Source organism: Engystomops pustulosus, chromosome 2 (assembly GCF_040894005.1).
Source record: "Engystomops pustulosus chromosome 2, aEngPut4.maternal, whole genome shotgun sequence".
In the NCBI taxonomy this organism is placed as follows: Eukaryota; Metazoa; Chordata; class Amphibia; order Anura; family Leptodactylidae; genus Engystomops; species Engystomops pustulosus.
This window is the reverse complement of record NC_092412.1, coordinates 226,929,321-226,956,372: the sequence shown is the minus strand read 5'-3', so window position 1 is coordinate 226,956,372 and position 27,052 is coordinate 226,929,321. Positions and strand designations below refer to the sequence as shown.

At 41.0% G+C, this 27,052-nt stretch overlaps 1 protein-coding gene across 2 annotated transcripts in view; it reads right to left on the bottom strand.

Moving 5' to 3' along the window:
- SPECC1 (sperm antigen with calponin homology and coiled-coil domains 1) overlaps positions 1-27,052 on the bottom strand; it is a 251,247-nt gene that overhangs the window by 194,641 nt on the left and 29,554 nt on the right. Inside the window, exon 2 of one of the 2 annotated variants that reach the window (XM_072138380.1) lies at positions 15,541-15,642. The exons of the other annotated variant lie outside the window; for it this stretch is intronic. The gene's annotated coding sequence lies outside the window, so the exon portion shown is untranslated. The remainder of the gene's footprint in view (positions 1-15,540; positions 15,643-27,052) is intronic. 2 annotated transcript variants of the gene reach the window in all.

The window sequence follows — 27,052 nt, the reverse complement described above, 5'->3', positions numbered from 1 at the left end:
GTTACATCTGTCAGAATGTGCGATCTTAAAACTGCAAAAATGTATTTGGTTTTGAAGACAATAAATATCCCTGGACCAGAAGGGGTTAAAGATTTGAATCTCATCTTTCAGATCTCATCAGGCTTGTGGTTCTGTGAGCTACAGAACTAGAGTTATGGACAGTAAAACTATTAGTTGGAAATGCAAGCCACAAAAAGAGGTCCTCTGTAGCTCACAGAAACAGAAGCCTGATGAGTTTGGAGATTGCGCCATTTTCTTCTATTCTTTGATATTACAGCTTCAGACGCATCAGAAACAGTGGGTCAGTATACTATCTACATCATGGAAATCACAGGTAGCAGAAGCCCATGAAAAACTCCCATATGACCCCTTTTAGCCGTATTGGAAATATATTTAGATTTTAACATGGTGTTAAAGGTACCTAATATGTATAGTCAGCAGTTTGTTTTTCGTAAATTTTCTTTTTTTTTTATGTCAGGTCAGGTGGGCAGGCCCCCTGGCACTGTGGGCCCAGTAAATGCTGCTATGGCTGCTGTGGCAGTAGTTACACCTTTGCTTATTGGAAACATAACGTTGGTGGTACACACACACTACAGCCTAATACAGAGTGCAGCCAGAGGCTATAGAAGTGCGCTGTCGACATGTGAGCCTCTGTATACCAAAAGAGAGCGGCCGTGATGGGATTTTTATTCCACCTGGTGAACCAAGTCTCATTCCAGACGACCTCTTTAAGGTGCCCCCAAAAACTCAAGTAGAAACACTTGTTTTCCACATATTTTAAGATCTTACTACAATAAAACCTAATATTTCCTTCAAAAGATGTTGCCTTTTAGATCCCTTTCAGGTGCCGGTTACAAGCTACAAACATGATTGGCAGATAGACATCTATGGTGCCAGCACATGGTGGGTGACAAGCTACCAAGCTGCACCTGTACTTTGTATTAGATGAAAATAGCACAAACAGTACAGCCTGGCAATGAGTGTGGGTAGTGATGTGTACAGACACCCCCGTCCACTTCCAATGAGTTAACTCGTTACAATAATTTTATTTTTTACGTAAATCTGAGGAAATATCTGTAAAATAATAGCTTTGTTGGCCTTCCCTGGGGAGCTCCAGCCACAAACAGCAGCTGCAGTCCATGTCCAGAGCCTAACAAATACTTACTACAAGCTGGAAATTGGTCAGATATTATAATTGGTCAAATAAACTATTGTCAAAAACTTTAAAAAAAACTTTAAAATCTGATGGTTTCTTCCTTGGTTTCAGCTTAGTTTTTATTTGGGATGGAAGTCGTAATTCAACTATTGGATTTTAAAGGCTAAATTCGCAACCTGTGATGAGGGCCGGCAAAACGCATGGGCAGGCTGGTCAATTGCCCAGGGCCCCCAACTATTGGCAAGTCTGTAGTGACTGGCAAATATTTCAATAGCACCTTGGTCGGACAGAGGTGCTATTGATATGTAGATAGTTGCAGACAAAACCTGTTTGTCTGTGCTGCTCTTCAGTCTGCGGAGCTCCCAGGCCAACAACTCCCCATAGAGCCGAGACCCGGCAAAAGAGCAGGGAGAAGAACGAGGCAGTGTGGGAAAAGAACAAGTATTCGTTTTATTATTTTATTAATTGGCATCTCATTCACATTATGGGGGAGATTTATCATTAGGCAGGATTTTGAGCAGTTGTCTATGTGTTAGACTGGCAGGTTTCCAACAGTTGGATTTATCAGCTGTGTGTGCAATGTTTTTGCACAGGAAATTCTCAGATACCTCAAACATAAAATTGAGTAAAATTGTTAAAATTGAGCAAAAACGTCAAAATTGAGCAAAAACGTCAAAATTGAGCAAGTTTGTGCAAGTTTGAGATAAATCTCCCCCCCCCTGTAGTAGCAATGGATCCCCATACACCACCTCCTATGTGGTTTAGTTTTGCAATTTAATCTGCGTTCTTTTTAAAATTCTCAGTTGATAAATGTGGTGTTACACACTCTGTGGGGTATTTTATCCGCCATTGCGTGACTTTAGAGTTGCGTTTTTTTCTCGCTAAAAAAAACCTGCAACACAGGAGACCATGTTGGATTAAAAAAATGTCCGCAATGCTTTATTATTGGGTAAGCAAATAAAAAAAATAAGGAATTTAATCACTTTTATTATCAATATACAAACTGACAGCATATCTATATAACTTAGTCTCCCCAGCATGAAGTGGGAGACAAAACCCCGACTAATAAGCAGAAATAATAGAAAGAATGGGGAGCTGACTGGCACTGACACCCCGCTGACAGCCTCATTTATACTTATGAGTAGCTGCCAATCAGCTGACCGCCGACGATACTCTGCCCAGTTACAGCTCTGCTATAGATCCAGCTGTTTACCAATAACAACTGATCTTAACCTTCAGCGAATCAGAGGGCAGCATCTGCTAAAAATTATCTGACAGGAAAGAGCGGGAAAAACACCTCATAAAAATGTTGGGCAAAACAAAACTCAATCCAATTAACCCTTCCAACACTACTATGCTTCTGAATAACCAGAAAGAAATGAGAGCCTAAGGGACTGTGTCACCATGACCCCCCCCCCCCCCCCCACACCCTTCAATAAAATTATCAGGGGCCCCTTGTCATCTGTAATGTTGTCATCTTCTTTGGATCAGGGTGTGGGCGATTTTTAAAGATCTGTATATGAATTCAGTGGGATTAATATAGTAGGGGATCAGGAATTGGCTGATGGGAGTGCGGTCTGCTGTCTGTCTACTTATCTGTCTTTTCTCTTTATCTATCTTCTATATATCAATATTGCACCTCTTAACTATCTAGAAAAAAAAATAGCAGGTGAAATAAACTGGGAACTTTATTCCACGCTGTAACGTTTCCGCCGAGGAGCCTTTTTCATGCTTAAAGGGAACCTGTCATCAGAAATTGACCTAACTAACCATTACCAGTATGTTGTGAAGCAGATTAACACCAGATTATGTTTCTTTCATGGCTCAGTGTGGTGGCATCATTCAGAAAATCAACTTTATAGCAAATTGTAAATCAGTTGTATAAAGTCATGGAGGCGGAGAGCTCAGCATTGCAGTCAAGCTCTCTCTTCTTCAGAATGAAGGAGATTTGGTTAGTGAGGTGTTTAGATAGCGGACCATCAATTACAGTGAAGAGGCCATTCTGAAGTGAGGAAAGCTTGAATTCAGTTTAAAACTCCGCGCCTCCTTGACTTTATACAACCATGTCACTTGAAAGTTGATTTTCTGGACGATGCCACCGCGCTGGACCATGAAATAGACATAATCAAGAAGGTGTTCAGCTGCTCAATGACATACTGGTAGTGCTTTCTAAGGTCAATTTCTGCCAACAGGTTCCCTTCAAAGGGAACCTGTCACCAGGGACCTAATTTTCACTAAAGACAGATTGTAAAAGCCCATGACACCTGCAGTGCAAAAATGCCTCTCTGCCTTTTCTAAGCATTCGCATTACAGTATAATTGTGTGTTATAACTTACTCTGGCATCCTGGGGTAGTTACAGGGGCTGGGCTTTGGTTTGGATGCATTTCAAAAAACAACATGTGACTTGTCTGAGCTGCAGGCTGCCTCATCTTTGTGCTTCTCTACAGCTTGTCCCTCCCCCACTGATGTCAGGCTGACCAGGCTGTGACCTCTGAGAAGGAGCAGGAGCTGTACAGGTGGGGGCTATGCTCTGAGGAGTGAGTAACACAGACAAGTCACATGTTGTTTTTTTAAATGCATCTAAACCAAAGCCCAGCCCCTGTGACTACCCCAGGATTCTTTCAGGATGAAAGGTAAGTTATAACACACAATTATATTGTAATGCAAATGCTTAGAGAAAGCAGAAAGCCATCTTTGCACTGCAGGTGTCATGGGCTTCTGCAACCAGTCTTTAGTGAAAATGAGGTCCCTGGTGACAGGTTCCCTTTAAAACGTTATAGATTATTTCACTTGATACCTGGACTGGACTGCTGCTATTGCTCTACATATATTTCTAATACTTTTATTTTGGGGACTCACTTTTAGTTTTGCCCAGGGCCTCACTTTGTGTAAAACTGTCTCTGCCCGTGATCAATCCAATCGTTTTCCAATTCGGGTATAAAAACCTTCATGGTTACAGTATAAAATGTATTTTTTCAGTGCAGCTTAGAAAATAAAGTCTGATATTCCATTCAGAATGATAAGTGTCCCTATAGTTTGCATCTCTAAATAAGCAATCCTGCAAAGCACCAGGGTACAAATGAGATAACTGTTCAGTTTGGGATCTTCAAAGCGCTTTGTGTCAATTATTCTGATGTAAAGCAGAAAACTTGCGAGAACACATTCTTTCAAGTATTTGCATAATATGGAAGAAATATGTATTCCATAAAATCCTCCAATGATGCACAAAGCAAAATAAGTGGTGACACAGAGCGCATTGTGATCGGCAGCAACAATAGTAACAGTTAGAAGACCACATGAGCCAAATATGCCCCGAGCATAATATGCTTTTAAAAAACTTTCAAATAACTTTTTATACTCGTCTTGAGATCTAGTACATAGCTTCTGGCCCCCGAGGACCTATTGAGAGAACAATTTACCCCAATTAACATGTAGAAGTTAAAGTTTCTTCCTTCCCCAGCATCAAGGAAACATCTTTTCTATTTAGCTCATGAGATAAATCGTCATGTTCTCTAAATATATGACAAAGCTGAGGATTTCAACTAAAATCAAAGTCATGCGTAAAAATATAAGTTATTCATTTGTCCTCTTCCATTAAATTTTTATTTATCTATAAACTATTTGTGTTTAGGAATAGGTGGTAACCAATATGGCTGACATTGCACCTTGAACGAGTGATGGTTCAGATTTTCAGTATGGCAATACTGTTTAGTTATATAACATCTATTTTCCTTTATCATTTTACCTGATCCTTTAATACAACACAGCAGCGGTAGATATTCTATTTAGGTGAGTATTACACAGAGACTGGTTGGATTATTGTCAATAGGGTAATTTTGACCCCGACCTACTGCAGTGTCAACGTAACATAATCATCTTAGATAAGTTGTACAGACATTTTGATCAAATAAATTGCATGCACCAGGGGTCACGGATTTCTGAATGGGGCACCCCTTCCCCCTCAAAAAACATGCATATTTGTATACATTATACATTTGAATTACAATAACACACATTTATACATTCATATATATAAAAACATACTCGTGTATGTAGAAGACCTCACCTCGGCTTATACATGAGTCAATAAAAAATATAAACTTATATACTCACCCTCCCGCGGCCCTGATGCTTAGCCCGGTTCCCTGATGTTGGCATGGCTCCTCTTCTGTCTTCCCCGTGGCTCCTCTTCTTTCTTCGGTCTTATGTAACACCGGCACAGCCATGTTATCTGCCAGCCGGCGCATAGTATGACGTCATCAGCGGCCGCATCATAGTATGCGACGGCTACCAGATAACATGGCTGCGTCTATGCCGGCTGTTACAGAAGACCGAAGAAAGAAGAGGAGCCGCAGGGAAGACAGAAGAGGAACCGACAACGGGAGCTGCGCAGAGCATCAGGGCCGTTGGAGGGTGCATATATAAGTTTATTTTTTTTAAGTGCTGGGTGAGTTTGCTGTATACTACTACAGGGGGATGGTAGGCTGTATACTATAGGGCAGTGGTGGCGAACCTATGGCACGGGTGCCAGGGGCGGCACTCGGAGCCCTTTCTGTGGGCACCCAGGCCATCACCCCAGTTAACCAGACAGGACTCAATGAATCTTCCTACAATGATAGACGAATTTGACCTCCTCCTTTAAACTGCGTTGGTGTCCATAGGAGGCTGAAAGATTGAAAGTTGAGAACTTAAGAACAAGGAGAAATACATTATTGCTTAAATTGCTGCGCTGGCACTTTGCAATAAATAAGTGGCTTTTGGTTGAAGTTTGGCACTCAGGCTCTAAAAGGTTGGCCATCACTGCTATAGGGAGTTGGCTGTATACTACAGGGGGGCAGGCTGGCTGTATACTACAGGGGGATGGCTGCTTACCTACTACAGGGGCAGGCTGGCTGTATAGTACAGGGGACTGGCTGGCTGTATAGTACAGGGGGCTGGCTGGCTGTATACTACAGGGGGCAAGCAGGCTGTATACTACAGGAGGCAGGCTGGCTGTATATTACAGGGGGCAGGCTGACTGTATACTACAGGGGGCAGGCTGACTGTATACTACAGGGGGCTGGCTGACTGTATACTACAGGGGGCTGGCTATCTACTACAGTGGCAGGCTGGCTGTATACTACAGGGGCAGGCTGGCTATATACTACTTGGAGCTAGCTGGCTATATACTACAAGGGGCTTGCTGATTATATACTGGGGGGGGGGGCTGTGACCAATGCATTTACCACCCTTGACTTATAGTTTTAAGTGGTAAAATTGGGGGCCTCAGCTTATTCTGGGGTCGGCTTATACTCGAGTATATACGGTATATACTTACAGTCTTACACACAATTATACACTCATGTACAAACATTAATGCACTGATATATTGCTTTATACACTTAATCATACAGTATATACACTTCTTATACACACCCACAGTATATACACATTAAATACAGGCACATATAGTATATATACAGTACATGATATATACATACTATGTGTACACATGTATGCAGTATAAAACACCAAATATACACATATAGCACATAGCTTCGGGTTCTTCAGGTCCTCTTTGGAACTTCCCAAGAAGGAGCCGAATAGGCGCAGAAGAACCAGAAGATGATCCGAAGGACACGAGGCGGCACCGAAGCATGGGAAGCAGAAGAGGACCTACGGGGGACGTCGGAAAGGTGAGTTTTGACTTTATTTTTTTCTTGTCTCGAGTAAAGTGCACCAGATTTATTGTGCATCATTTATGCCTAAAATAACTGCAGTGAAGTAATTCAGCTAGAGATGGTGTAGAGTCTGGTAAGGTGGATGAAATTTATCATACTGTACCTGCCACTGTGATAAATGCTTCACACTTTTCATTTTTGCTCCGCTAGTTTTATGCTGTCTAAGTTATGACAGAAACTATAAATCAGTCCTATTACAAAAAGTGAGTGTCCATGGACTACTCCTTGAATAATCCAACACAGTTATACAATAGATAGATTTCAGTACCATGCTCTGAAGTAAGTGGCGCTGAGTCATCCATATGAATGGGAGAACTGGTGTGCAAGGGCAGTCACTTCTTCGAATCTTCTGAGATTGTCCCATAAGTTACGGGAGCATATATATGTAGGTATATATGTGCAACAATGCTGCATTCATATGCGCCATGATTGCTAGATAACCCTGTAGTGGGACCACCAGTAATCACACACTTTCTTGTATGGAGAGGGCTAAGCCCTCTCCATATAAGGTGGATGTTTGCTGCATATTGCAGAAAACATCTACCATTAACACCCGAGGTTCGTGCCGGCACCGATCATGGGTGATAACCATGTAGATGCCTCCGGCGAAGCTGGCGAAGGCATTAAAATTCAAGCGGTGTGTGGGCACCGCTATAATGAGGGTTGTGTCCTGTAACAGCCTTGGGTCATACAAAGACCCGAGGCTGTCTAGTTTTAACACATATCTTACAATGTGCGATTTGCGTAAATCCCTAAATACTGCCATGTATATGGTAGTATATGATTGGATCAATCAGACAACCTAGGGTTAAAGTGCCCTAGGAGGTTTGAAAAATAGTAAAAAATAAAGTAAAAAAAGTAAAAAAAAATAAATAAATTAAAAAACCTAAAATTTAAATCAACCTCATTTCCCTATGGAACTTATATAAATATAAATAAACAGTAAAAATCATAAATAATTATTCTTGGTGAAAAACATAAAAAATTCAATAAAAAGTGATCAAAAGGTTGTACAGTCCTCATAATGGTATCATTGAAAACGTCATCAAAAGTCGCAAAAAAATGACACCACCCACAGCTCTGTACACCCAAGTTTGAAAAAGTTATTAGCTCCAGAAATGGCAAATTGAAGAATTATTTGGAGGTTTTAATTTTTGTAAATGTATGAAAACATTATGAAACCTATATAAATTTGGTATCCCTGTAATCGACCCAAAGAATAAAGTAGACATGTAATTTCGGATGCACAGTGAAAGACGTAAAATCCAAGCCCACAAGAAAACGTCCTAAATGTAATTTTTCACCAATTTCACTGCATTTGGAATTTTTTTCCCAGTTTCCCAGTACACGGCATGGAATATTAAATACCACCACTATAAAGTGCAATCTATTACGGAGAATACAAGCCATCACAGAGCTCTGTACATGGAAAAATAAAAAAGTTATGGAGTGGGGAGTAAAAAATGGAAATGGAAAAACTAAAAAGGGTCTTAACAGCCTGTGAATCTGCAGCACTAAGGGGCTCTGGGAATTGCCCCAGTAGCTCTTCTAGCTCACGTTCTTGGGCAGTTCTTGGTGTGTTTTTAAACGTACTGAAAACGCATACGTTGTTGTATGTTTGGCATGTGTTTGACTGGTTTGAATCCATTTCACAACTCCTTAGGCCCCTTCCACACTTGTGTTTTTCACGCACGTGTTATGTGCGTGCTTTTGGCGTGCAGAACTTGCATTGCACTCTGACCCATTGTAATCAATGGGCTTTTTCACACTTGCACTTTTTTCACGCACACACGCATGGTTTTTTTAACGCGCGTTTAAATCTCGACATGCTCTACTTTTGCAAGTCACGCTCGTAAAAAACCGACCTTACAAGTCTATGGAGATGCATCAAATCAGAATTGCACTCTGAGACACTTGCAAGTGCAATGCGTTTTTCACGCATCAATTGCCATAGAAAAGATAGAGCTCAGTCCTGAGTGAAAAACGCATGAAAAATGTGTGAAAAACGCATTGAAATTGCATTGAAAACGCGCGTGAAAAACTGAGACACTGAACAAACTCTGACTGAAAACTGATTGAACTCTGATGCAAAATGTCAGTTTTTCACTGACCAAACCCTGATCGCTCCCTGATCAGACTCTGACGTTATCTGCAACGCAATTCTGGAAGGGGCCTTACACTTCCAGAAATGAACAAAAACATATTTAACCCAGCCAGACGCATCGTACACATACAAAAAACGCACCAAGAACTGTCTAAGAACGCACCGTGTTACAGCACACTACAAGTAGAAGGAAACCATTGATAGCACATATGAGAAGATTACCACAGTCCCGGTGCCTGGATCTATGAGTAAGTGTCCCTGATTTATCATGATGGATTTTGATGGTATATTACCTTTAAGATATCAAACACTCAAAATCCAAACAGCTATGTTCATGGGACCACCTTTCCCCCAAAATGTGGAGTGACATCTGCATTAAAATGTAATCCTTCTAAATGTCAAATATTGATATCACTTCCTATAAATATGCTAAAAATTGCCATTGTAAGGAAATATGGGAGTATGGGCAACCTAGGGTTTTTTTTTAAGGGCAGTTGCATACGGACATATTAACCTACCTGAACCCAGAACAGCTGACCTTATCAAAGTTGCCAAGTTTAGTTCTGCTGTTTTGGGTTTCAGTTGCTAAATCCAGCAGATGCACATAACGACCGCAGAACAACAACTTCATCATTTTCTGCAAATTCTGCACAACCTAGATAATAATCTTCAAATGTCAAACCATTATCAATAAAAAAAACGTCAAGCTCATCTGATTGTATCTCACAGTTCCTCGGGATGTCATAATTATAAAAAAAAATTGTATTTTAGGCCAACTTCAGGCAAGCAGATTATGAACCAAACTCACAGCAGAATCAGAATCTAGGGATATCATTTAGGCAAGGGCTATTCTAAATAAATTGTATCCACAGCTTCCAAGCATTTTAAAAGCTGCCCCATGACTCCAAGCGCTACTTGGTGTCATCATCACCTTGGGGCTTATTTATTAAGGGTCGCGGATCTCACTTTCAGCGGACTGTTCACCATTTTCAGGATATGCGCAGCTTTGACAGGTATTTAACAGAGGTGCCTGTGCTGCCTTCCGTACAACACAGATTGGGGGCCGTGCCGTCAGACGATCCGAAAGATTCGGACTGAGTGCGGGATTTATCTTTCAAATTGTGGCGCAAGACAATGCACTTACATGCACCAGGAAGAAGATGGTGAACTCTGTTGGACCTGAGCGGGGAAGCGACACATGCAGGATATCGGGAGCACGATCTTAGTGATTCGCGGCACAGTGCATTATCGTCGGACAATGCACTTTAGGTTAACTCCTCGGACCGGGTAAGTAAATGTGCCCCCTTAACTCTATATTTCCCACACCCACACATAAAACTGATGTATATCTGGTAATCAAATTATTCCAGAACCAGACAGAACAAGCTATAATATTACCTCCATACTGTTGGTAGGAAAAGCTCACTGTACAAAGACTGTTTTTACAATCACTACACAAGAAACAAATGAATAATAAAGCCACTCTATGACCATTAAATAGCGAGGAATAAAACCACCAAACTGTTACTTAAAAAAAAAAATATACACAAAAACAATCATCACCAATAATATTGCTGTACTTGAAGCAAATATTACTTTCATACAGTGAAAGGACAATATACCCGTATTACCGATACAAGACAATATGACCTTAATAACTGTACAAAGTTAAAAAAAATACTGACACTACAAAGTGAATAAATAATACCACCCTAGTGATAAATGATAAAATCCACTATACAAAAATCAATATTAGAACTATATGGTTGCGTATAAATTATACTTGTAATTGGATATCTAATAAGATACATATTATCCATCTCTAATTCCTTTCCCATCTGGCCCATAGTAGGCCCTGTAGTGGTAATAAGGACTATTTAGTCACTCTCAAGTAGTGTTTAGAGTGCCGCAAATACAGTTCCCCCAGAAAGGCTTCAGAAAGTAGAAAAAAATCACATGCGCAAAAGTGAACAAAACGGCTTATTTATACAGGGAAGTCCGTGGTTATAAACAGACCCGAAAGCAGATTTAATTTCTTACAGGAACTGAATGCGACAGCTTGTTTATTAGTCTCTCAAGATATCAGCTTATGGGCTTATGTACGCGGCTATGTTATGTCTTCATGCACAAGTCGTATATCTGGAGTGAGAACAGAATATTGATTAAATATTCCGGTAATGAGCTACTGCAAAAACTACTGTGTGGGGTTGGATTTATATATAAAGCAACCCAAGAAATAGTTTAAGGCAGATGCCATGGTGGGATGCTGTCTATTCTCCCAGATTAGTTGCTAAAATAAGATTAAAGCTATAGTACACCCCCTGCCATTCAGCACTGAACTGCGTATTAGGAGAGCCCCAGACAAAGCATTGCAGATCCGCGCCTTCTATCATGTGACTCATATTCTAGCACTTGGATGTGGCAACCATCTTTCTTTGACAGTATCAGTAGACATCACTAACACGTCTACTAAATATCCAAGCAAGTCTGTGGCGGCCACTGTACTGGTTACCCATCTCCTTTCACATACAGTTTAAAATAATCACTCTCATCCACAAAGCTCTGCATGATGCTGCACCTCTCTTCCTCTTCTCTCTCATCTCAGTCTTCGTCCCAACCCGTGCTCTTTGATCTGACAGTGATGTTAAATTAATCTCCACCTTAATTTGAACCTCTCACTCATGTCTCCAAGACTTCTCCTGAGCTGCACCAATTTTTTGGAACGCCCTTCCCCAGACTATGAGACTAATACCCAACCTCCAAAGTTTCAAAGGTGCTTTTAAAACCCATCTCTTTAGGTAAGGCTATCACACTCGCTAACTCCGCCAACTCTCTCTTTAATTACCCATCCTATGTCCTCCTCCCGTCTGTTATCCAGCTAACATCGGATATACACCAAGGTCCAGGCTTCTCTGCAGTCCTATTGACCTATTGGCGGCTGAGGGCTGGTTAAAGCAGCAGCATCTTTATTTAATAAATTATATCATACTGTTCCCTTATAAAGAATAACTGGACCATTATACAAGCTCTTATACCTCTTGTGTCACCACCTTTATCCTCATAGACTGTAAGCTGTTGTGTCCTCTCTTCATCCTCATAGACTGTAAGCTGTTGTGTCCTCTCTTCATCCTCATAGACTGTAAGCTCTTGTGTCACCCCCTCATCCTCATAGACTGTAAGCTCTTGTGTCACCTCCTCATCCTCATAGACTGTAAGCTCTTGTGTCACCCCCTCATCCTCATAGACTGTAAGCTCTTGTGTCACCCCTCATCCTCATAGACTGAAAGCTCTTGTGTCACCCCCTTATCCTCAAAGACTATAAGCTCTTGTGTCACCCCTTCATCCTCATAGACTGTAAGCTCTTGTGTCACCCGCTCATCCTCATAGACTGTAAGCTCTAGTGTCCCACTTCATCCTCATAGACTGTAAGCTCTTGTGTTACCCCCTCATCCTCATAGACTGTAAGCTCTTGTGTCACCCCATTCATCCTCATAGACTGTAAGCTCTTGTGTCACCCCCTCAACCTCATAGACTGTAAGCTCTTGTGTCACTCCTTCATCCTCATAGACTGTAAGCTCTTGTGTCACCCCCTCATCCTCATAGACTGTAAGCTCTCGTGTCACCCCCTCATCCTCATAGACTGTAAGCTCTTGTGTCACCCCCTCATCCTCATAGACTGTAAGCTCTTGTGTCACCCCCTCATCCTCATAGACTGTAAGCTCTTGTGTCACCCCCTCATCCTCATAGACTGTAAGCTCTTGTGTCACCCCCTCATCCTCATAGACTGTAAGCTCTTGTGTTACTCCCTCATCCTCATAGACTGTAAGCTCTTGTGTCACCCCCTCATCCTCCTAGACTGTAAGCTCTGGTGTCATCCCCTCATCCTCATAGACTCGAAGCTCTTGAGTCACCCCTTCATCCTCATAGACTGTAAGCTCTTGTGTCCCCCTCATCCTCATAGACTGTAAGCTCTTGTGAGCAGGGCCTTGTATATGTCCCCTATGATAAGTAAAGCGTAAAGGAATATGGAATATGGAAGTAAAGGAATATGATGGTGCTATAATGGTGCAGCACTTAAGGCTGTACATAAGCAATCCATGGGGAAGAGGGGGGCTGTATCTAATGAAACCCTAAAGGGTGAGGGGGTTTTATATAAAATAACCATGAGGGGGCTGTATAGAAAATAACTATGAGGTGTAAACTAAAAGTGAACATTTTAGGGAACAGGGACTTTTTTAGTTTCTGAATTTTTTATGTTGCCACATGAGTTCACTGCAAAGCGGCCTACTGAGGCTCTGGCACCCAGGGGCCTACTGGACTTGGAGCCGCCCCTGGTGGGACGGCTTCTATGTAAAAAGGGGTTATGTTGATGACACCGAATATGTCCACATTTGACGGATATACTACAGATTGTCTTCTCGTATTTGCAGGAGGAAACTTTGCAGTGTATTGCAACAAGGGTTTAACAAAATCTTATCCACATAATTCTGCATAAAATGTGCTTGTATCTCAAATCCACCGCATGCCAAGATATGTCACAATTTCTGTATCAGAGATTACCTGCTTTACAATTCATATAGTGAAATACGCAGCAAATCTGCAACAAAATGTACATGGCAGTGTATAAATACAATTACTATATAACTCCAAAAGTCTAAAGTAATTTTTAGCTGGTGACAGGTTCCCATAGCCTGGGCTATGCTGCTGATTTTAAAAATGCCTTTGTCAGCATTCTAAATCATTAGTTTATATGTGTTTAATTCACATTATCTGTCTCCGTGTGGTGGGTACCGCTGCCTGTCATGTGCATTGAGCAAACAGAGGAGGGAGGGGGATGGTGTGTACTAGAGGAAGAATACATGAGGAGACACAGGCACACACCAGCCGCAGCTGCCCCCAGCCCCAGGACCCTCTATAAACACACCACAAATGCACCTTAAACTTATATATATCCTTGTCTCATTAAAACCAATTAATTATAATTATACAATTACAATTATTATTATTATTATTATTATTCAATATAAGATGTCAGATTTTGTGTTTTTCTCATCCTCTACAGAAAGAGTTATTGAGGGAGATTTGTGAATTTTTTAGTGTACTTACCCTAAAATAATCGCAATAATAGCAAACCACTTGTAATTGCGATCACTTCCCCCTTTATATCACACCAAGTAGGCGTGTAGGGGCGTGAAGGGGGGCCTGGCCAGTGAAAGAAGTAGGCCAACACATGCTTTCCTGCCCCATGCCAGCACATTCGATATAACGTGACTGAAAGTTCATATATGGGAAATTCATCATACGCCGGTGCACAAGAAATGTATGATTCAGTCAATGGAGGAGATTTATCAAGCTGCCTAAGAGTAAGAATGTGCTTGTGCAATTACAGCTCCCCTTTAAAATATTCATGAGCACTGGTAAAATGAAAGTTGAGCTGTAATTGGTTGCCATGGACAACTAAGCACATTCTTACTCTTAGCCAGCTTGATAAATCTCCCCCAATAAGTTAGAGGCACCCTAAATGGACACCACCAAAAAGTACAACTTGTCTTGCAAAAAATAAGCTCTCAGAACTCAAGCGGAAAATAAGGAAAAAGTCTCCATGTCCTAAAGGCCACATCTAGCTACGTTCTCTATTGGTTAAGGAGTCTACACCATTAGAAGACCTCTTCATCATTACATTTTTGGTTGTCATCTCAAAGAGGTTCTACACATTAGATCCGTCATTGCATCATGGTGTCCATCCTTCAAAATTCTTTGCTTTATTTTCAATAACACAATCTCCAGACCAAAAAGACATTGGGGCACATTTACTTACCTGGTCCTGCCGCTATTACCGATCCGGACTGTGCAACAAGGATGAAGTCTGGCGCGATTCACCAAGATTGTGCGCCCGATATCCTGCATGTGTCGCTTCCCCACTGAAGTCCGCCGGGGTTCACCTTCTTCTTTCCAGTGCATGTAGGTGCATGTCTTGCGATACAATTTGAATTTTAAATCCCGCACATAGTCCGAATCAGTCGAGTTGTCCGATGACCACGCCCCCAGATTTGTGTCGCATGAAAGTCGCCACCAAATTGCAATTGCGTGCGCTAAAAACCCCTGTTAAATGCGGCACAACACGGAAATCGCTGGGAAACCTGACCAAAATGCGGTCCGCGGACCCTTTGTAAATGAGCCTTATTATATTATGTAGCTAAATATTAGTAAGAAATTTCAGCGGAAAATAATTATATATAATGGAGAAATGGGAAGATATAGTGTAGAACGCTAAATAATGAAAATATATTGAAATGTGATAGCAAAAAAAAACCCCTTCCGAAAAAGAAAAATGTCATCTGCGTCTGGAGAAGAAATTCTGGCGACACATCAGGGATTATTAATTACCGTTTCGACATGCTGCTATATTTAGGTCCAAGGACGGCGATTTTGTCCTATGCCACATGTGAATTCACTGCTCATCCTCCTCCATGTAAGAACCTTGTCAGACGCTCCAAACTCAGGGGATCCATCTATATTAGGGTCATTAGGGGGAAAGTAACAGGGTTTCGGTACTTACAGATAGTTTTTGTAGGATCTATTTTTTTTCAAAGGGGAACTGCTCCCTTCTCCGCGCTGTCAGCATGTGTACACCAGACTGAGTAATTCAGTGTTTTCTGTTCTTCATATAGAGGAAAACCACAGTTCAGTAAGAAGCAGGCTGCTTGAGCAATGATTCACATACGGAAGCAAGCTGGCTTCACTAGTTCTCTGGCACCGAGCGGCGTACACAACAGACAGGCTAATGTAGGAAAAAAGAATATGTCTTCTGTAGCTCCAGGTTTACTCAATATTACACCCGGTGTGAGTCTAAATGCTTCCACGTCTACACAAGAGTTTTGATGTTTTGAAAAGGATTATTGGGGGCTATGGATTGCTGGGGATTGTAGTGGCACATGTGATAGAATTATGAGTTCCCTTTTACACTGCACGCATGGGGACGTATAATGGACCGCAAACTATGTTCCCATAAATGGCTATAGCGCCCATGGCAGAACTGTACAGTGCCACACACGTGTGGCAACGTACCATACCGTGCACAGGAAAAAGACAGGACATTCTCTATCTTTCCCCGTACGTATGTCCAGACGCCGTGCATCGCTATGGAGAGGGAAGGGATGATCAGCCCGCTGCTGTGTGCACACCCAGGCTACAACTGAGCGAACACACGACAGTGTGAAAGTAGCCATGGAAAGCTTGGAAAATAGTTGCTGTGTTTTTTGAAGGCTGGAAATTAATGTGGTTCCTTTCACAAAGAGGAAACACCCATAAGTGCTCACACTCCAAACTTTCCCTCAGTAATATAATTCTGCATTCTACAAATACATAGAAAAGTTAGGGCTCTGGATCTCATCCCATTACTCATTATTCTGATGTTTTTATCTGCGTCTTTTGCAGTTCGTACTGTCACGCTGAGAAGACGCTGACTTCCATTTGGATCTTTTCAGTCGGCAGGCTGAAGTGCGAGTTGAATATATAAGAGATCTGCCCCTCTTACCTGGAGCATGCCCCCTACTCTAATAAATAACATTTGCAAAAAGTTTGTATGTTCTCTCCGTGTTTGCTTGGGCTTCCTCTGGGTCCTCTGGTTTCCTCCCACACTCCAAAACATACAGATAGGTTGGTTAGATTGTGAGCCCCATTGGGGACAGGGACTGATTTGGCAAACTCTGTGCAGCACTGTGTAATCTGTGTGCGCTATATAAATAAAGAATTATTATTATTCTCTGTGAGGTCCAACCTGCTTTGCTTGTGATAAGTGTGTACTTCTGTTTTTTACGTTCTTGACTATTCTTTTGCATATACAATTCTGTACTTTACATACTATCTATGTTGTGACCTGGATTGTCGCCCTCCCATTTGTGTTATTTGCTTGTCTGTCTTGTTACATTTTGGCACAGGGAGGGACTGCCTTCATAGTTGTCCTATATCACCGAGGATACACCGAGGTAAGCAGGCAGGGCAGTTGGGGGGATGGAGTGTTAGAAGTCACTGTCCTATCTGTTGTCCATAAGTTCAATGTCCGAATTATGCCTGTCTTATTTTTACAGAGAGAAGGGCTTCTAGGTTGAGTGCATAAACCATAAACTTATATATAAAATACATTATAAAATATGTTACCTTACACTGCTTTTGAGTCCGCAGTATTTTTGTCCTGAATAGTCTAAAATCCTGCAGAAAATAGAAGACTTAATTTAATGAAAGTCCATTCAATCAATGACTGAATAATGCCTGGGGTGGCTGTTCCAGCCAGTTGTCTTACAGGAACATGGCTGAGCTTATGGCACATACAGAGAACAATTTGGTTATATAATTCTCAGTTCTCATTGTAATATAGATAAAGGAGGAGATTATGAAGTAGCTGGGTATTCATTATTCTTTTATTCTGCTTTCTTTATGTTTAAAGGGCTTGTCCAGGAATAATTTTTTATTATACACACCTTTAGTGAAGGTAAGTACAGTACAAGCTCTTTGTTATTTCTAAATGTCACAATTTTGCTGCAAATAAACTCCAGTCCCGAGCAGGCATAGGCAAAAGTTGTAGAGCAGGCATAGGCCAAGGGTTGTAGAAAAATGTGAAGGACTTTTGTGGGACTTTAAAAAAAAAGCCAAAAAACAACAGACACACAGGTCTGATATATCACCCTCTACAATAAGGTCCAAAATCTAGAAAAAGGAAAAAAAGACATGTAAAAATGCCCTGACTAAAGATAAATGACCCCTTTATCTGTATTTGATTTATATTTCCATACATGTGTGAATGAGTTCTTAAGTTTTTTTTATTGTCTTTGTTTGTTTTCTTTGTTTTTCAGCAGATTCCATTCTAATTGCAGTATTCTATTACCAAGTCACTTACTACATACAGCAGTAAAGGAAAGACAATTTATTGATCAAGAACAAATATGTAGACCAGGAATACGTGTGCAAATAAGTACCAGATGGCAGCTGTAAATCATTTGTTCTATTCAATTACCGATCTATGCTCCAAATATACAGCAGTGTAGAAAAAGGTCCCTCTGCCTTCAGCAATTAAACTTGAGAAGCAAAAAAGCAGTAAAATTATGTTTTTCTGCTTTGGAAACCAGGAACTAAACTCCAGCTGCTGCAAAAGCTGTGTCCAGAAAGCTGGAGCTGTGAGAATCATTAGGAACGGACTGTGAATAAGCGAGCTCTGGAGAAGAGTATCCGAATTTTAACCCTTTCAGGTGAAAAGTCATTGGCTAGAGGATGCTGTGAAATTTTTTGTGTTTAAATTGTACGTATTGTATAGCATTTATTTAAAGGGGTTTACAGACCTGAATTTCATCCATACCATACATCCAGATGGGTATTATAGGTCATCAAGCTCAGACTGATCCAATCAATCCCTTTTTAAAGTATATAAAAGTACACCTGGAGTCACATGGGCATCTGAGTCCTCATCATCATCTGAGTGGCATCACCATCTCCTCTCTGCTCTGCTAGCGCTTCCTGACTCCCTCCTGCAACTGTGAGCTGACAGAGATGCACTTGCAGCTAACGGCAAGGAGGGAAGGGAGAGCTAGGAGAGCAGATAATGATGCAGCATTAGAAAAAACTAAATTTTAAAAGCATTGTAAAAGACAAAATGACTCAATCCATTTTGCTGGCAGGGAGCCAGGTATACTGCTATATACTTCTAAAGTGAAAGGAACCAGAAATGTTAATCATAAAAGAATATTGGGAATTGGTATAATAAAGGCTATTGGAACCAAGTAGTTGAAAATATGTAATCCTGATATCAAGTTCCCTTTTAATATACCAACTTCTTTGTCTTATGCCTTACTTGTTCTGAAGACTTCTACAACTTGGAAAACAAGGTTGTATAAAGACTGCCATGGGCCCTGGGATGTATGAATATTATTGCCGTAATGACTTCCTACATATGGTACTAAAACAAGCTTTTTGGGGAATGGAGGATGTGTCTCTATTGCCACTTCTCAATTTCCGGTTTAAGGACCTTTGGAGGATTTCATGGGTTGGATAATGTTATATATCCCTCCCCCCTTTTTTATTATCTTATTTCTGTTGTTTTTCCCTTGTCTTCCTTTTTTCATTCTTGTTGTATTACCATTACCTTTTTAAAGTCTAATAAAATTGACTGAACATAAAATTCGGTGGGTGCTTTGGGTGGCCATAGGCCCCCTAGAAGGCTTGGATCCCTGGCTACTGCCCAAATCTCCTATATTATAGTCCACTACTGTTAGGAAACTATGTATAGGTATATTATTTGTACGCTTAATTTTCTACAACATATGAACAAATAAGAGTTGAATTTTTCCAGTACATGCATAGACACTGAGGTCATTTCCTTGTATGGATGAAGAAATTCCTGTTCAGAACAGTAATTTTAGTGACCAGGCAGATTACACCAGAAAGCCAAATTTTTTCCATTTTACCTGTCAAAAATTGTAATTTTGATTGCTAAAAAAACCACAGATGTGGAAAGATAATATTTACAATTTACAGGTTTTTTTTTTTTACTGAATCTAAATCACAGGAAAAACAAACTATATTATAATACCTGTAATTAGTAGAAAAAGTATAAGGTTATTCAAAGATCAACAAACTTCCCCGCTCAGGTCTGACGGATTTCACCATCTTCCTGGCGGTGTATGTAAGTGCATCGTTTGTGACACAATTTTAAAGTTAAATCCCGCAGTTTGTCCGAATCAGTCAGATCTTCAGACGGCCCGTCCCCTCCGATTTGTGTCACATGAAAGCCGGCGACGCTGCTCCAAAATCCAATCGCGTGCACCAAAATCCCCTTCTAAATGCCCAGCTGTGCAAATCCGAAAATGTCAGAATATATGACTAAAGTGCGGTCCGGGGGACCCTTAGTAAATAAGCCCCTATATGTCTTGTAAATTGTAGGTCCAATATATAATTCTCAGTTGTCTTTGAGCAGGAGGAGGGAGACCAGCTTCTGCGAGGTCTCCCATAGACACAACTGAAGAAAACATAGACATATTCTTCTCCCCTGGTCTTTCTAATTCACTCATTGTATGTTATTTGATGATCACTATGTAGCAATCACAACACATTTTTCCTGTGTAATGACCATCCCCAGTAAATATTCACTCCTTATTACTATTCCTATGGATAGGTCAACAATAATACTATCTGGAAAACTATTTTCTTTTTGTTTTATTCTTCTCCATAACTACAGTGAATCTATACACTCCATCCCTACCAATAGGTAACATCTCTTTCACACACACAAGTAATGGAACCTGTATTTTTCTACTAGCAATATAGTCTACATAGTTATGGTCTGTCCATCCTTATCAATTTCTGAAAAACCTCAAACTGATATTTTTATGAATACTAACAGCTTCAAATGGTTTCACTAAATACAACACTAACATTATGGAAATAAAGCCTTCAGTGTTCTTGCAGAGAGTAACAGACGGCCTTTTCATACAAGCATCGGCTCAAGTCTTCCGAGACTGTGCCATACAGATCCGATGACACACCACTTGACTGTGCATGCGAAATTACCCTCCTGAACGTGCCCTTTACAAACGTCACGCGAAGACCACCAGGCCGATCACAACGTGCTTGGATCCTGTATACTTTATATTTCTGAAATTCCATGGTACTGTACACATCTGCACTTTAATGAAGGGAGACTGCCAGAGAAAGAGAACTCTGCGGCCACATGTGCGCCGCCTTTCATGCCATTTTATAAAAATAGCACAGAACATAGAATTCAGAACTTCTAGACATTCAGACTTTCTTAAGGTCACCACCGCCATAAAGAGTTGTAATTATAGAGCGAAAATAAAGTGGATAATTCTATAAAACTATCATCTAACAAGAAGGGTTATGCTTTATTTTGATGGTTTCTGGCAATGGTCCATGCATAAAAATGTCTAACATGAGAAATGATGCCAGAAATATAGTTGTATAGAAGTTGAAGCTTCAAAAGCTAAAAGATCACATTGAGACCTTCATCTCTGTAATTGTTATTAAAAGCTTATTAATGTAGTTATAATACAGATAATACCCTTGTCATGTTCTAGACCTGAAACCCTGTCTGGACTTCCTCTTCTTCTGGTGCTGGTGCTTAGAACAGTCCCAAGTTTTATTGTTATTCCCAATCCTAAGGATAGGAGGATAAGAATCGTATTGGTGGGGATCCAACCACTAGGACCTTGATAAACATGAAACAGGGGTCCCCTCCTGACTAATAAATGAATTTATTAGGTCAAGCATCCGTCCAGTAACTCAATGCAATGTGTATGGAAGTGCAGGAAGTTGCTGAGCACAGAACTGGGTTATTTTCTGCATTCTCATGACATAACTTGAGTTATGTCAGTGTTGTGCTCAGCTATTTCCAATGCTCCCATATTAGTGAATGGAGCAGCAGGTCCGGCATACAATAATTATTGAGACTCATTCTTGTGGTTGGTAGTGAAAAGAGGATAACAATAAAGTGTTGGACAACCCCTTTACAGGGAAATCACCCTGCCTCATGATTGAGGTCCCTGGTTTCTGTGCTATCACATGATAATTAATCCTGTTTGACTTTAGGATCGGCCTTGTCCTTGTTCCTCAACATCACTCCTTTAGATGTTTCCATTGGTATGTGTTGTCCTACTTTGGTCTTAAACCTTCGGATATATTTCTGGTTTTGTAGGATGGTTACCATCCTATATATTGGCCTCTTGCATTCTGACTGTTCCCACGATCGTAAACTTCCCAAAATGGTATCAAAGAAAATGTCAGCTCATCCTTCAAAAAGACACGTTACCCAGCTCTACAAAGTCATATGACAGACTTTCATTATTGATATATAGATATTTGGTATAACACAATCAATCCAATATAAATATTGCTTCTCATAATGGGTACAGAGCTAAAGACTAAAAGGGATGTCGCATTAGGACAATACAAGCCAAAAGAACCGAGCCTGTAATAAAATGCCTCAAATTAAATTATTTTGTAAATTTCTCTGAATTTGGAAATTTTTCTTCTAGCTTTAGTACATTACATGGAATATTAAATACTGACACCAGGATTTACATGTTATTTAAATAAAAGCCTCATACATATCTATTAACAGAAAAAAGTTCTGGCTTTGTGGAGCTGGGGAGCAAAAAAAGGAAATGCAAAAAATTGGCCCCTTACACACGTCCGTATGCATATCCCAGCTGTACCCGGACATAGAACATGTCCACCTGGGGAGGGGAGGGGGAGTGAGCGCTCCTCATTACTCCCTTCTCTGTTAAAAAGGGATTTTGAGGATTGGACTCCTGGTCATGGTGCAGTGAGGCACCTTGACTGGGTGCCTACTGGGTGCCTATGGACCCTGGAGCTCTATGGGGGCCATGATATGACTTAAACGGTCATGTACATGGGGCCTAAGTATTCATCCTCCATGTTGCAGTGACCTGTATAACTATTATTTACCATCTGCAATCTTCCATTCCAAACATCCTAAATCTTCAAGTCTACTAGAAAATAAATGTATTACAAAAGGTCCTTCAAGTTCTGGAGTAAACAAGAAAAAAAGCCTGAATAATAATAAAAATAAGAGCCGCCTCCAAACTCAGTTTATTTCCTTTCGGCAGCAGAGGCCCCGGGTTGCCAGCGCCGTCTGTTCCATGTGACGCATATCAGACATCAGGCTACACATATCAGTTTTCGAGCAGGAAAGGGTAAGCCAGGAATCTATCTTTCTGGCTGACCATCTGGAGTTAGGAAAATAAAAAGCAGGTATGAGGAGAGAAGCAATTATTTGCACAGCAGAGAAAGCAGCTCAGGGTGAGATATAGAATCTAAGGCCCCGAAGGAAAAATACAATGATGTGAAATAGTGAGACAATAATCAAAGACCTTATTACAATACATATAATGGGGCAGATTTACTTACCCGGTCCATTCGCGATCCAGCGGCGCGTTCTGTGTGGAGGATTCGGGTCTTCCGGCGATTCACTAAGGTAGTTCCCCCAATGTCCACTTGGTGTCGCTGCTACGCTGAAGTTCGTCAGAATGCACTGAAGTTCACCAAGCCTGGCCGGGTGCAGGTAAGCGCGTGTCATGCAATACTTTTTTTTTTTTTAATGCGGTGGTTTTTCCGAATCTGATGGGTTTTCGTACGGCCACGCCCCCGATTTCCGTTGCGTGCACACCAGCGCCGATGCACCACAATCCAATCGCGTGTGCCAAAACCCCCGGGCAATTCATGGAAAATCGGCGCAAAACGGAAAAAATTCAGGTAACCCGCCGGAAAACGCGATTCGGGCCCTTAGTAAATGACCCCCAATGTGTTTCTATTATACCAAAAAAAAAACTGAATTCCTGATAGCTTACAAATCCTTACTGAGAAGTTTATTGTGATCTAAATAAGTTTCTACTATTATCAAACCTTTCTTAAAGCAAACCTGTCATCAGGAAAATCCTTTTTAGAGCTGGTGACATGTTCCAATAGCCTATGCTGTTCTGATTTAAAAATGCCTATTACAGCATTCTGAATCATTTCAGTAGTTTATAATAGTTTTATTTACATTACCTGGCTCCCTGCCTGCAGCAAGTGGTGAGTCCCATGGGAGGCAGCTGCAGCCTGTGTGTGCCTGTGTCTCCTCATGGATTCTTTCTCTCCTCCACACCATCCCCTGGATAAGTTTGAAGGAGGTGTAACACCCCTGCCAATACATAGGTAGGCTGGTAGTTGCAAATAGCGCCCTCTCCAGGTTAAGAACCTGATCATTATGTAATAGCAGCTGTAGATCCTGCCTGAATAGGCGATGGTTAAATGGGTGTAAGTTATTGACCAATGAGTTGGCTGGATTGTAAACTGGAGTGTGATTGGAGAGGTGCTACCACCTGACAAGGGGGAGCAATAAAACACCAGGCCTCTTGGACCTCATGCTTCTTCTCAGGAACCTGTACATGCTCTAGACCGCATGGTCTGTCTACAGAGACTGAGTGAAGAGAGAGACAATGTTTAGTACACCTTCAGTACTGACACTTAACCTAATGCCAAGACCAGAGTCAGGAGACTCAAATCCAGAGCCGCAGCTTCCACAGTTTGGACACAGCTCCATCCCAGCCTGCATCTACTACCAGGCTGGTGCACTATTCCTGAGGACCCTCTCCATGACCACTCCAGTTCCAGAATCTGCTGTTAACCCGTTGCCTGCTACCTGTTTAATAAAGAACCATGAGTTAATTTGCACAACATTGCGTCCTTCTGATCCCTGGATACGACTGTCTACCACCACGTGCTTCCCCATCCATTACTCAGGGACCTATCTTATAGACACTCAGGGGTTGCCCCAGGGAGAACCAGTACATCAGCCTCTAGCTCCTTATTTCTTGCACACACCACCTGCTGGAGACCTGCCAGGCTGTAGGACAGCCCTCCGGTCCCCATACCAAGCACCGTGACATCAGCGTACCTAGGCCGCAGCCGCCAGCCACTCCGGTATTCTGGGCCCCGGCTGCCTGCCTTTTCACATTAGGCAGGACTGATCTGGAGTTTAACATATTCACCATACTGTAAAAATCCAATATTTTGTGTCCATAAAGTAACAAAAAATTACATTTTAGGGTGTTTTAGACAAAGTGGGACAGTTTTCTGTCGGACTTTGCGTGTTCTTTTAAGTGCAAACTGTTTGCACATTATTTAACGGAGTGTCAGCACCACATTTGTGTTGCGGCTGCATTATTCTTCATGCAACACAAATTTCACAACATCCAAGGCAAAAATATTGTATTAGTAATGCTTATTTTCATCATTCAGTATACAGAAAGGTGCTGGGCACTAGTTGTTCACTGTTGACAATTGATGCGCATCCTTTCAAGCATTTTTTATTATAAATATGAATATTGCAGGTTATAATAGTAAACTTTGTAAAAAGCTTCTCTGCCACATTGTGCTCCTTTTTGTCCTGTAGCGAGCAGTGTATTTGGAAGCCTTCAGAAGGTTGTAAACAGAAGATATAACTAAAGGATATACTATTTACACACCTGGAGAATATATCCCCTGATCATTTCATTGATTTCACTTGATAATTTCATATCATGTGACTGTCTGTAAAAAGTTAGGAAGGAAATTATTTTCTGTATGGAGAATTCCATTGCAAACAACCTTAATAGGTCATTAAGTCAGTGCAAGTCTTATTATACTCTGGGTAAAGAATAAGCAAATATGTTTTTCAGTGTGGGAAAAAGAAAACCTATGTCTCCATTTGGGTGATGTTTTCCATCATTTTTGTATACGTATCTTCAGTTGCCGGATGATGCTTGCTCTGAATTCCAGGGACCATTTGTTCATATATTTTCATCTTTTAGGTTATTTACTGGTTTTCACAAAAAAAACTGCCAACTTACTATATATTAATAGTTGTGTAGTTGCATCTATATATTAATATTTAACATTTACATCCTTCTATAACAACTGCACACTTAGCTTTGCTTGGTCTTTTGGCATATACAGCCACCTATTTTAGTATATTATTCAAATTTTTTCATATATATTTGTGACGGGACAGTGATTAGGGTAGTGGTTATGTGTCGGGGGACTGTTAATGTATTATTGGGTGCTCCAGTGTTCCTTTTGCTGGGTACATGGTACCTTTTTTAATTGTTTTAATTCTTTTTGTCCTTCTGTTGGACCATATATATGTATTGATGTATTATTAAACATGAAATGTTTTTGCTACATGGCACATGTCTTTTTGTTAGATTCAAAGATCTTAAATAGGTAGCTCCCTATATATCAAAGCCTGACTTCAGGAAGCCTTCTGTCTAATATGCTTTGACTAGAGACCCTAACTTTATATTTTGGCATTTAGGTCTCTACACCTAACCTGGACATAACTCAGACATATTGGGGCACATTTACTTACCTGTCCGGAGGAGTTCACAGAAAGTGCATTGTCTGACGATAATAAACTCTGCAGCAATTCACCGAGATCATGCGCCCGATATTGTGCATGTGTCGATTCCCCACTCAGGTCCGATGGAGTCCACATTTGTTAAGGAGGTCGCACTGGTTTCGGACGCCATCTTGACTACTGTCCGCCATCTTAGATACAGCGGCCACCTTGGGGGGGGGGTATGCTTCCCTCTTAGACGCTATAGGGTTAAATGTTTTAATTCAGCTATTTTTCTCATTTAAACTGTTGTTTGCCTTTTCACAATATCCTTGGCATTATAAGTACCGTCCTTCGGGCCTCTGTATTCTTGTTATTTATTTTGGTTATGAAGAAGCTTCTAGGAGCCATTGTGTAGATAAGCATGGCTGTAAACAAGGCCTAGTCATTTTTCTCAGAATGTGCTGGTACAAAAACATAATGGCCAATAGAATCTAAGTGTCTTATCAACACCCCAAATGCTGATCTTCATGTGTTAAAATATAGCTGTATCTGTTTGAAATAAACAGTTTGATTTGAGTGCATTGGAAGACCGACTGTGTTTTTCATTTACTCTGTCAGCTCGCTGCCGGCAGCTATCTCATCCTCCCTCAAAGGGTTAATTAGGACTCACCTTACATAAGTCAAGAGGGCTGTTGGGGCCCTGCATAAAAATCCCTAACAATATTTGGCGTCCATCTGGGTGGGTTTAGGAGTAAACAACAACAGCACCGAGACAGCCTCCGTGAAGTGTCCCCGCTGGCTCGGTGAACAGAACTGACCAGAGCGCTCTCAGGGTAAGATATTAATTTTTTCTTGTCTACCTTGATATGTCACTTCTGGTTCACTGGTTGGACGGACCGGGTAAGACTGTCTCTGTGTTATGTATTTGCCACTGTTGTTCACTGTAACCTAAGCTCAGAGTTTTTGGCAAAGAACCACTTTGTAAGGTGATGGACAGAGACAGAACAGTGACGGATGGTCAGACAGTCTGTGGTGTTAGCTGAAGCAGTGAGACGGGAAGTAGTAACCCTTAGATGTCTGCAATGCTAGAGTGGGAGAGTGGGAGATATTCTGTTGTGATTATCATAGTGTCTATAGTACTGTTTGACTGGTGCCAATAGGGTTACCCATAGAGGTATAGAGCTCA